General features: G+C 31.5%; 1 pseudogene; it reads left to right on the top strand.

Moving 5' to 3' along the window:
* Positions 1-1,525: 1,525 nt before the first annotated feature.
* On the top strand, positions 1,526-3,698 carry LOC130999297 (pentatricopeptide repeat-containing protein At1g12300, mitochondrial-like; annotated as a pseudogene).
* The last annotated feature ends 9,184 nt before the right edge of the window (positions 3,699-12,882 follow it).

Genomic DNA, 12,882 nt, shown 5'->3' on the forward strand with positions numbered 1-12,882 from the left:
TAAGATATTAAGATTATGGAAAAATAAAGAAGACTTGGAGAAAGAATGAGATAATAAGAACTATTTGCAGAACACAAAAAACCTAGACGGAACGTGCTACAAAAATAAATAATAATATTTCATTAAAAAATAGAATTCTTTTATAATTATAACTCTTTTATTAAAAACGAATTATATATAAAAAATGAAAATAAAACTAATCATCTAACATTAATTTTAGTTGATTAAAAATGGACAAGTCAAACATTAATTTTAGTTGATTAAAAACGAACAGACAAATATAACATTTTCCTAATTAAAAACAATTAAAAACGGACAAGTCAAACTAATGCCATCATTTTAGGCGCATGATATATCAATTTAATCCTAACCACTAAATCTTCAAATTTAAAGGCTAAGATTAGGTTCCTAGTTCTCATTTTAAAGGAGGTTTTTATTAGAACCTCTTCCTATATATATATATATATATATATATATATATATATAGGGAGAGGTTCAAGAAAGAACCATAAATAAAAGAAGACCGGAGAACCATTTTTAGCCATTCGATCATCAAGATCTACGGTGGATGCATCATCTTGTTGGATGAATCCAGATCCTGGGTTCGAATCCTGAAGGGAGCATTTTTTTTAAATTTTTTTAGTGCATTAATTTTAACAGCAAAAGCATTAATTTTTACAGTGGATGCATTAGATTTGATGGTTCTCTCGTTCTCACAAATAATGTAGTTCTCTCTAGAACCACACCCTATATATATCTATATATATATATATATATATATATATATATAGGGAGTGGTTCTATTGAGAAGCTATATATTGTTGAGAAGTTGAGAAGCAATCTAATAGATGAACATGTCAATACATTTTGATGAACATGGCAATTAGACCCCAAATCAATAAATTCTTTGAACATACCAAATATTACTGACGAACATACGAATCTATTTAATTTATTAAAAAATACGTCATCGCTAAGGATCGAACCCCAGATCAAACCCGCGTTCATAAAAATGTATTGACATGTTCATCTATTAGATTGCTTCTCAACTTCTCAACAATATATAGCTTCTCAATAGAACCACTCCCTATATATATATATATATATATATATATATATATCATGAACTTGACACGTACCTAGCTGAGCTTCAAGCTTAAATTTAATCAACTTATTCATTTTTTATTTAAAATATTTTAATAAAATATATTTTTGTTTAATTATTCACATACATCACAAGCTCAAACATAACTTGTTTAAGTTAGCAAATTATTTATTTACAAACCAAATTGAGTCCTCATGCAAACCTGTGTATGTTTTAATTTGAGCTGAACTCAGAAATTAATTATGAATGCGTTTTTCTCTTAACCACACACGATTATTCCTTGAACGGCTGAGATTTGATCAACAACATCCAAGGGCTCACCATGAATCGAAATAACCACATCTACTTTACCTTTCTCACAAAACCCTATCTCTCCTTTTTCCCCAATTCTTCAGCTTCCAACTTCAGGGCTCACAACTACAAAACTATCCCAATAATGAGGTCGAACCACGCCGCCATGTTTCTCGGTAGAATTTGTTCGAATTCTTCATCTAAATTCTCCACTTTTGCCATAGCTTCTCCACATTATCAATCATTTCTTGTACCCATTTTTCATTTTGATAATGCCAGCTGCCAAATGAGGAGACAATTCTCCGCCTACCCCAGATTCGATTTTGAATCTATACGTGAGCCGGATGATGCCGTCGCTCTATTTCGGAAGATGATGAGAGCGGAGCCGCTTCCTTCTGCTATTCTTTTCAATAAATTGTTGAGTGTTGTGGTCAAGCTGAAACAATACTCTGGTGCACTTCATCTGTTCGACGAAATGCTTCAAAGGGATGCTCCTGTTGATCACTACACGTTGAGTATTGCGATTGATTGCTATTGCCGACTCAAAAGGCCTGATTTTGGGTTTGCGATCTTAGGCATTTTTGTCAAGCGTGGGTTCGAGCCTACTGTGGTAACCTTTACCACTCTACTCAAAGGTCTATTGTTGATTGAAAGGATCCCAGAGGCAGCTAAATTGTTGGGGAAGCTGTCGGCCTACCAACTGTGCGAGCCCAATGAGTATACGTATAATACTATAATTAATGGGTTATGCAAAGCTGGAGATATTGTCCAGGCGATTGATTTGCTCTGCTCATTGGAAAAAGGAAAAGGGAGCTGCAAACCCAATGTCTATGCTTACAACATAGTCATTGATGGTCTATGCAAGGACGGAAAGGTGGATGAAGCTCTCCAACTCTTCTCCTCTTTGGGTGATAAGGGGATTTCACCTGATGTTGTGACATATAGTTCAATAATTGAGGGGTTATGCAATAGGAGAAGAATGGACGAGGCTGAAGACGTTTTAAAGAAGATGATTGCTGATAAGGTCTGCCCAGATGTGGTGACGTGTAATATCTTTGTGGATGCTTGGTGTAAAGATGGAAAGGTGGAAGAGGCTGAGCATATGTTGGTATCTATGAAGGAGATTGATGTACCACCCAACATTGTCACTTTTAACGCATTGATGAATGGATATTGTATGCTAGGAAAAATGGACGAAGCTAGACGCATTTTCCAGTTGGCAGTGAATTCCGGAATCAAGCCCAATATCATAAGCTACAATAGCTTGATGAACGGGTATTGCAAAGAGGGGCGAATCGATGAAGTTTCACGTCTTTTTACCATAATTCCCTACAAAAGGTTAGAGCGTGATGTGTTTTCTTATAACATAATGCTACAAGCCTTATTTTGTGAAGGCAAATGTGAAGGCAGCTTGAAGCTGTTCAAAGAGATGGAAGCTCTACAAGTGTCTCCGGATATAAGGACTTATAATATCTTGTTGGATGGTTTGTGCGGAGCTCGTCGTATTGCTGAAGCTTTTTCGGTGTTGCATACCATGGAAAATAAAGACATCATTCCAAACATAGTAACATACAATATTCTCATTGAGGGATTGTGCAACGACAACAAAGTCAGAGAAGCAAAAGATCTGTTTGACAAGCTTCCATCCAAAGGTTTGCAGCCTAATGTCATAACATATAATATTCTCATTTGTGCACTTGGCGAAAAAGGGCAGATAAAGGAGGCTAAAGATCTGTTCCATGAGTTTCCATCCAAAGGTTTGCAGCCTGACATCATAACATATAGTATCCTCATTGGTGCACTTTGCAAAGAAGGGCAGATAGAGGAGGCTAAAGATCTGTTCCATGAGCTCCAATCCAAGGGGCAGACGTCATAACTTATACAATCCTTATCGGTGCACTTTGTGAGGAAGGACAGATTGAGGAAGCTAAGGATTTGATGACGCAAATGGTAAGCAACGGTTTCTTGCCTAATAGTGTAACATACAATGTTTTTGTTCGAGGTATTCTCAAAATGAACAAAATGCTTGATGCAACGCCACTGTTGGAAGAGATGGATTCAAGAGGATGCACACTTGACAAAACTGCATATTCGATGTTGATTGAAGCTGTGAAATGGGAAGGTAAAGATAGCGTTCTGTTTAATAAGGTTAAGAAACTCATACCAAAGGACTTCTATTCTAGTTAGGTTTTATGCCGTGTTTGAAGGTAAAGAATTATTGCAATAGAGATTAAGGGGAAAGTACAATTGCTTATTTGTATATTTAATCTTTATGTTATGATGATTTAAAATGTTTCAATTTTGTAGTTGTGATGTTGTTTTGTAGTAGTAGGCACTGTTGGTGGGATTGTTTGTTTGGATTGGGAGTTGCTCAGCTATGCACCTTGACTTGCAACTTCTGCATCCATTGATGTGCAAATTGTAGCTACATTTAATTTAGTTTCACAATGTAAGAATTATGTATATGAATTCTTGATTGAAATCAAAATCTGAGGTTCATTGTCATCATTGAAAACTGAGCTTGAAAATAATATGCAATTAGTTTTCTTGGGTAGAAAACAAGAAACATAGAAAAAGCATCACCTTGAACAAGAACTGCTGCACGAAACAGTAGGAATAGGAACAATTGATGGAAGAGAGAGAGATGTGTTACTGCTGAGCTCTATCTGTGTATAAGTGTATTAATTGTTTTTCACTTGTTAGTTCATAATAATAATATAATAATAATACATGACAGCTTAGTTCTGTTGTAGCCAAGCCCAAGCCTTTGGCCCATTTCACGCAGGCCTATGTTTTGGTGGGCCCAATTTCGGGATGCACAAAGCCATCTGCTGGTGCATATGTATGGGGGGGCCTATTGGGCCATTTATTATTTTTATGTTTTTAAGGGAATGTGTGTGCCAATTTTTTTTAGATACAATTTACATATCATATTATGAAATGGTAAATATATTACTAAAAAAAAATGAAAATAAAACATATACAAGGTGGGTGGAACTTCAATTAATGACCTATTTCAAAAAAAAAAAAAAAAAAAAACTTTGGTACCACACGTTTAGAGCGTGGGCTAGGTCTCCTCAATATGTGTGCAAAATTTCAATTTTTGAATGCATTTATATTTTTTCACAATAAATTCATACGTGTTCTACATATAATTCATAAATCGTAATTTGTATATTAGGAACGTTGATAGTCTATCTATTCCCTATAAACAAAATAAGAAAACATCATCAACACTCGATGCCTTTATTCATTGCTATTACCTCCACTAAAACACACTATTTGTAAACTAAATATAAATTCATCTGTGTACGTGTGTTGACCAAGTGGTAAAGGGTTAATGTCTAAGTCCAAAAGTTTTGGATTCGAGTCCTCTGTGACGCGACCTTTAAATCTCTTTATTTAATACTACTCCCTTCGTCCCATTAGGCTTGTCCCATTACTTTTGGGTACAATTATTAAGAAGAGTTAAATTAGTGTAGTATAAGTGTGTAAATGTATGGGGCCATATTATTTATAGTGTAAAATCATTACTGAAAATAGAAACATTACAATATCAATAGGACAACTCCAAAATAAAAACAGGACAAGATCAATATGACGGGGGAGTATTAATTTATCAAAATAATAATAATAATAAATAAATACAAATTCATTTCTGTATATATTACCTAGATGTGGATTTTATACTTTGAAAATGTCACTTTCATAGATTCGTATATTGTTATAAAAGAATAAATTAAGAAATGGTCCTATCTTATTTTTCTCTTTCATTCTTAGTTGGAGAAGCGGTCATTATCAAAGTTGAAATTCAATTCAAATATGAATACTAATAAACCATATAAAATCCAAAAGGTACTCATCTTTGTCCTTCAATATAATCAACCAACCACCACTCACAGCTTCATCCAACCAAATCGGTAAATGCGTGAGTTGTATTTATCTGTAAAGTCTAGTATTTGATAGCTACATATTGTTGCTTTCTCCACCAAAATTTGAGTTGGTTTGCACCATGGAAACAACTTGTACGATTACAACTGGATTTTCTAAGACTTTGACTACAACTTCAAACGACAATTTACGTAATATATGTTTTTGTTTGATTGCGGTTGAATATGTGAATAAGAAGTTTGATATAATTAAGTAATTTTAGCATTAGGATTGAATGATGATTCGAAAGGAATGTAGAATTAGCAGCAATTACTATTCATTATTTGCTACCGAGCATGCGCAGAAGGTGTTCGACGAAATGCGTTATCCAACTGTAAAGGAAGAGGACCAAGAGGTTGCGTTGGTGTTCGATAAAGTGCCTAAACCAACCGCATGATAGTAAATCTGTTATCTATCAGTGGGTTTAATTTGAAGGATTAGATTTGATAAATAAATATTACAAGACTAATATCTTATTTAGTTAGATAAATTGAAATTTTAGATATCACAATGTTATCATTTAAGTTAGTTTTGTTTGATTCGTATTCTCTTAATATAGTGTGATTGGAGAAATCAGGGGCAGCCCCCTCCCAAATTTTGAATTTTTAAAAAAATATATATAGATATATGTTTATACCTATTATAAAAAAAAATAAAAATTTACAAGAGGATATTTAGTTGTTATATTATCTCATATATACTTAATTTAAAGATAATTGTGTCATTTAAAATTATATAATCTCTTATTTAGTTAGATAAATTGAAATTTTAGATATCCCAATTTTATCATTTAAGCTAGTTTTATTTGATTCTTATTCTCTTAGTATAGTGTGATTGGAGAAATCGGCGGCGGATCCAGGGTGGCTGATGCCCCCTCCCAAATTTTGATTTTTTTTTATAAATATATATAGATATATGTTTATATCTATTATAAAATAATTTTGTTTTACAAAAGGGTATTTGGTTGTTATATTTCCTCATATATACTTAATTTAAAGATAATTGTGTCATTTAAAATTATATAATCTATGAAAATAGTGTTTGTTTATATAATCTATGAAAATAGTGTTTGTTAGTATTACTATTATGCTTGTGTTTTACTCCCTCTGCCCCAACGAAAGCGGTGTGTATTCTTTTTTGAGCCGTCCCAACGAAAGTTGTGCATTTTCTTTTTTAGTAATAATTTTACACTACAAACAATGGGCCTCACACACTTTTACACTATATATCTTATTCTCCTTAAATCCCGTGCAGAAAAAAAAAAGCGCACCGCCTTCATTGGGACTAAGGGATTAATAGAAAATGTCTGAAATGTATGGAATGCCCCAAAAAAAATAGTGTTTGTTATTATTACTATTATGCTTGTCTTTTATTACTATTGATTCTAGCTTGTAATGTATTAAAACTATATAATCTATGAAAATGTTGTTTGTTATTATTACTATTATGCTTGTCTTTTAAAAAAGGTTAAATATCATGAAAACCCTAAAGTATATCCGCTTTATCAAAAATACCCTGAAACTTTCAAAATGTTATCTAAACCATCAAACTATCAGGTTTTATCAAATATATCCCGCATTTATTTTTCGGTCACCAAAAATATGATGTGGCTCGTCGGATGCCCCAATGTAATTTATATTCTATTTTTTAAATGCAATGGCAAAAATGACGTCGTTTCGTACCATATCATTTTAAAAAAAAATCACTCTGAAATTTAAAATTCACTACTATTGTGTTTGAAATTCACGCTAATAACCTAGAATTAGGGAGAAACGCGATAGAATATGGTACGAAACGAAGTCGTTTTTTCAATGTCACTTAAAAAAAATAGAATATAAATTACATTAAGGCATCCATCGAGCCACATCACGTTTCTGATAACCGAAAAATAGAGGCGAGATATATTTGATAAAATTTTGATAATTTGAGGGTTTAGAGAACATTTTAAAAGTTTCAAGGTATTTTTGATAGTTACCATGATATTTACCCTTTAATATAAAAATGTTTAAAATTTACGAAATGTCAAAAAGAAACAAGTAATGTATTGGAACTAATTTGTAATATATTGAAACATTATAATCTATGAACATGTTGTTTGTTATTATTATTATTATTATTATTATTATTATTATTATTATTATTATTATACTTGTCTTTTAATAAAAAAAATGTCTTAAGTATACGAATGCCCAATTTTTATTTTTTTTGTAATATATTAAAATTATATAATCTATGAAAATGTTGTTCGTTATTATAACTATTAAAAAAATGTCTTAAATATACGGAATGCCCAAATAAATTTTCTCGGGGGCGGTACCGTACAACTTCAGCCCCCCGAACTTAATTTCTGGCTCCGCCCCTTGGAGAAATTATGATGTCCGTTAGGATAAAAATACTCAATCATGCAAAGTAAACACTCCATTAGCGAATTCCGATTTGTCCCACGTTTTACAAAGTACTCCATCCGTCCCACGAATCTTGACACGTTTGGTTTCGGCACGGGAATTAAGGAATTGTATATTAGTGTTTTAAGTGTATAAGTAATAAAGTATAAAAGTGATAAAGTAGAAGAGAGAATGTAATACTCCCTCCGTCCTATGAAGTATGACCTAATTCTTTTCGGCACGAGAATTAAGAAAATGATATTTTGTGTGTTAAGTGTGGTAGGTGAAAAAGTGAAAAAGGTGAATAAAGGGTAATTTTTTTGCCATTTTTAGAAACAGGTCAAGTTTTGTGAGACAAACCAAAAAGAAAAATGGGTCATGTTTCGTGGGACGGAGGCAGTAATTATTATCTTATTTAGAAATGTGTCAAGATTCGTGGGACGATCCAAAAATAAATACGTGTCAAGATTCGTGGGACAGAGGGAGTAAAAAATGACATGAATTTTGAGAATTTCCAAAATTTATTGCAAATTTAGTTTTGACCAAATCGAAACGGATGTGTAATCGAAATCTTTAGACATCCTAGCCTCGAGTTCTAAAATTTTGATGTCACGCTAGTTTCGAGTTGGCCAAAATCTTGATTTTCAATAAATTTAAAAATCATCAAAGTTCGTATAGTAATTCTTCAATTTATAATAATTTATTTTTCATTGTTCAAAGTGATTAGTTTAAAATTAAAGTAGTGCTATTCGGACAAAATTTGTCTAGACAAAAGTAAGATTAAAAATTTTTAAAAATCAATTTATTTATAAATTTTGATTCAAGTTTAAAAAGATTTAGTTAGTTTTATTATTTTCTCCATATTGCCTCTTTATATATAGTGTCTCATCCACACGTTCAATGTTGCATCAAATGAGAGAGGATCGGAATGGCGTTTTGGTCGAATTCAACTTAATTGAATATTTAGATTATGTATTCAAAACTTATGTGTATAGGGTAGATAGTCTTTTGGTATGTATAGATTTTTTTCTATAATTATTTTTTCTTTCTAAAAAAGATCATTTTTGTCTAATATATAGAGGCCATTTTTGGTGCGACGACAATATATTGTTGGGACTCCACACTCGATCTGAACCTGACTCGGCCTGTCTAAGATATTACGTAATTAGTCTTTTGTTTAAAGCAAATAAGATATTTTTAAAAAATTAAATTGTTCATTGCTACTTTAATATACTAGTTATATTACGGAAATTAGTTTTTTTATTTAAAGTAAATATTACGGAAATTAGTCTTTTATTAGGTAAATATACTTTAATATATATGTTGTTGGGAATCCACACTCGATCTGAACCTGACTCAGCTTATCTAAGATATTACGTAATTAATCTTTTATTTAAAGCAAATAAGATATTTTTAAAAAATTAAATTGTTTCATTGCTACTTTAATATACTAGTTATATTACATAAATTAGTTTTTTATTTAAATTAAATAAGATATTTTTTAAAGATTAAATTATATATTTTGTAAAATTAAATGAAACTTTAAATTGATTCATCTGAGCACGACTTGTCGTATGCAAATGTTTGTTGTATTCAAATTGCTTTCACATAGATTTTTTTTTTGATCAGATGCTTTTTACATAGATAGGAATATATATCTTTGGCTTATATAATTTCATATCTGACAATTTTATAATTAATATTTGGATTTAGTATATCGCACTTTATATTTTGGAGTATTCCGAATTCAAATTTTTGCTTTCGTGAGATTGTATTGGATTTCGTCGGTGGATGTTCGTGCATTATTAGTGTTTCATTATTGTCTCGAGTTTTATCAAGCAAGAAAATTTAGAATTTGACATTTATGCATGGCGAAATAAACGACAAGTTTAGAAAAAACAATTGAATAGTAAATTGAATTATTTTTTTTGACGCGATATGTCTCAAATTTAAGAGCATCCACATTCATTGAGTCAGTTGGAGGCTCATCCACAGATGGAATTACTTATGAGTAAATGCCCTGCATCCAACTGACTCGTATTGGTTTTTGCATTTTTCATTGATTTATTCATTTTCCCCCCCTATTCATAGCATATGTCGTTTTGAACTTACGGTGTTTTTATATATGGAATTAATTGATGAGTCATAATATATTTTGATATTTTCGTATTATTATTTTATAAAATACTCCTTTCATTCCTTAAACTTGTGCATCACTTTTGTCTATACGAATTAAAATTATTTGGAAGCTAAATTAAATTGATTTTATATTAAAATTCAAATCGAAGAATGTATGTTTCATTACAATATATAGTACACTATAAAAAAAATTACATTTAATTAATTGAAACGTGCAACCCATGATCTTTTCTCTTTGCACCACATCGAGCACGAAATCTCGCTCTGAGGCGTGCACCGCTTGGGCTCAATAGCAGCAGGGGACTCGCGTGAGTCGGGCATGCGCCCGCTCGACGCCCTCCACTGTGAATGCTCTTATGAATTGGAAGGGTATGGTTTATCCAAATTTTGATTGATTAGAATTCTCTGTCATAGTTCGGATAACTATTCAAGTAAATAGGTTTTTTTTTTTAATTAAAAAAAATCAGTAAATAAAGCTGATTTTATTGGTTTTGATGTACATGATATTTAAAAATCCAGCTGGTCTTTTATAAAGTTGGCTGATATTTTATCTTTATGTCACCTCCCGCCCCTACAATTTCCTGTTACTAGTAGATCAATCATTTCTGATAAACTTTATAATAGATAATAATAGTGGGCTGGAAAATGAATATTTGAAGTGAATTACAATGCATTTCGGTATTATTTAATTTTTAGAAAAATTACTTCTGCAAATTTGGGTAAAAATATTGGCATCACAAGTATATTTTGTTTCTGTGTATGTATTTATGAATTCTTTTTCTTTTTAATATATAAGATATATTCTCTTTGTCCTCGTGAAACTTATCAGTATTCCTTTTTCGGATTTTTTCATATAATTTGATCACTTTTTTATTTGATAATTTTTTTTTTACCTACTATATTTAACATACTAAATATTAATTAATTCTTTAAAATTTGCATCGAAAGAAAAAATGATTAAGCTTTATGAGACGGAGGGAGTATATGATAAAATCAAATCGGATTTGGGCAACACAACACAACTATTTGGTCACACTCTATTCAAATGTAGAAATTAGCATTTAATGGGCTCTCTTACTAGTAATACAGTAATAATCATTCTTTATCATTTAAGTAGTATCTAGATTTAAAGTTGACTAAAACCCAACTTCTGCGACAGAAAGGAAAAAAACATATAAATATATACTATAAATAATTATGTTTAATTAAATTTTGGGCAAATAATAGATCTCCTGTAAGAAAAGTAAATATCCCAACTGTGTTCGGCATTAAATGATACCGGGTATATTAATAGTCACCAATTAATATAATTAATTAATAGTACTGTAGATGGTAAATAAAATTGCTCTAGTTTTTCCTAGGCCTAATACCCAAAATTGTACGTACGTACCTGAGTTGCATTTATGTCTTTGATTTTATTTTTATTTTATTTTATTTTTGAATAAGAATAGGAAATTGAAAATGTGAAACAAATTCTTAAAAGTTAGATGTTGAAGTATGACTCGGGTGTAGGGTCGTAAACAAATCGAATCGAGTCGAATATCATAATTTCGTATTCGTATTTAAATACTAACCGAATCGAATCGAGTCGAATATTTATATTTCGAATCGAATATTTATCGAATACGAATATCAAAATTCGAATATCGAATCGAATACGAATTATTTGATTAGTTTACAATCACAATGACGAAGCGCGACTTGTGATGGAAGAATGACTTCAATTTAAAATTTTGATTTTATAAATTGTAAAGTTTTACTTTTTAAATTATGGAGAATTACTTTAATGCATGTATATTATAATTCTTTGCATTTTCTCTTTTTAAAATTGTCAATTATTATATAATATTATAATTCTTATATATATAATTAGATATTGATGAATATAAAATTAAATTCATCCAATAAAGTGATGAATCCACCATAAAATTTACAATCAAATGGTGAAATTAGTTCATAATTTATTTTAGCCTCTCCACACGCACACATATATACATATATATAATATTTAAATATTTAATCATGCATCTATGTGAATATCGAATCGAATCGAATATCATAATTTCATATAAGTATTTGAATACTAATCGAATCAAATATTTGTTATCGAATACAAATCGAATAATTTCGAATACGAATAACACAATTTCGAATCGAATCTCGAATCGAGCAAAAATATTCGATTCGTTTACAACCCTACTCGGGTGTGTTGTGTTGCTATTAAAGAATAGATTTTGTAGTAGTTATCAAATTTCTTTAAATTAGTCAAAGAGACTGAACTGACAAAGTTGGGCCACTAAAAAACTCTCTTTTGTGATAGTAGTTTCGTCTACGTGCAACTAATTTCGCACCTTTTAATTTATACTATATTCTTACTTGTAGTTTTCATTCCGCACCTTTTAATTTGTACTCCATATTTTTACTTGTAGTTTTCGTTTTTCCACTTTTATGTGAGTGGAATATTTTTTTTTTATCGGAAAAAAGGAGTTGCATTAAATCAAAATGGCACCAGAGGTACCACAAGGAGAAGAAGAGGAACAAGAGAGCAGGAAACAGAAAAGGGGAGCACGGACTGAATCCAGCAGCCACCCCAAAACAAGCAAAGAGAAAAAATAAAGAGAACCAAAGTCAGACGGAGAGATGAATGACGACATCCAAACCCCAAGACACAACAAAATCACAGCAAGAGTCGAATCACTGCTCCAAGGCTCATGAGAAAACTGGTCGGAACAGGGACAAGAGCAGAGCCCCAAACCATGTCACGCCAGAACAGTATGGGCCGAAAACAATCGAACAAAAACTAAGCAGATAAGCAGGAGGCCAGAGAGAAATCCGGAGAACACCAGAGCTCGAGGCAAAACCCATCTACACTTTAAACGATGAAAGCCAGCTCCATAATCTGACTTTAGCTTCCAGAACAAGGTTTTTGACGTCCCAAAATTTATCTTCGAATCTGCTCTCGTTTCTTTTTTTCCAGATGAGCCAAATAACACACATCCACAAAGCTTTAAGGATTTTGCGGCTTCTCTTACC

Source organism: Salvia miltiorrhiza, chromosome 8 (genome assembly GCF_028751815.1).
Source record: "Salvia miltiorrhiza cultivar Shanhuang (shh) chromosome 8, IMPLAD_Smil_shh, whole genome shotgun sequence".
NCBI lineage: Eukaryota > Viridiplantae > Streptophyta > Magnoliopsida > Lamiales > Lamiaceae > Salvia > Salvia miltiorrhiza.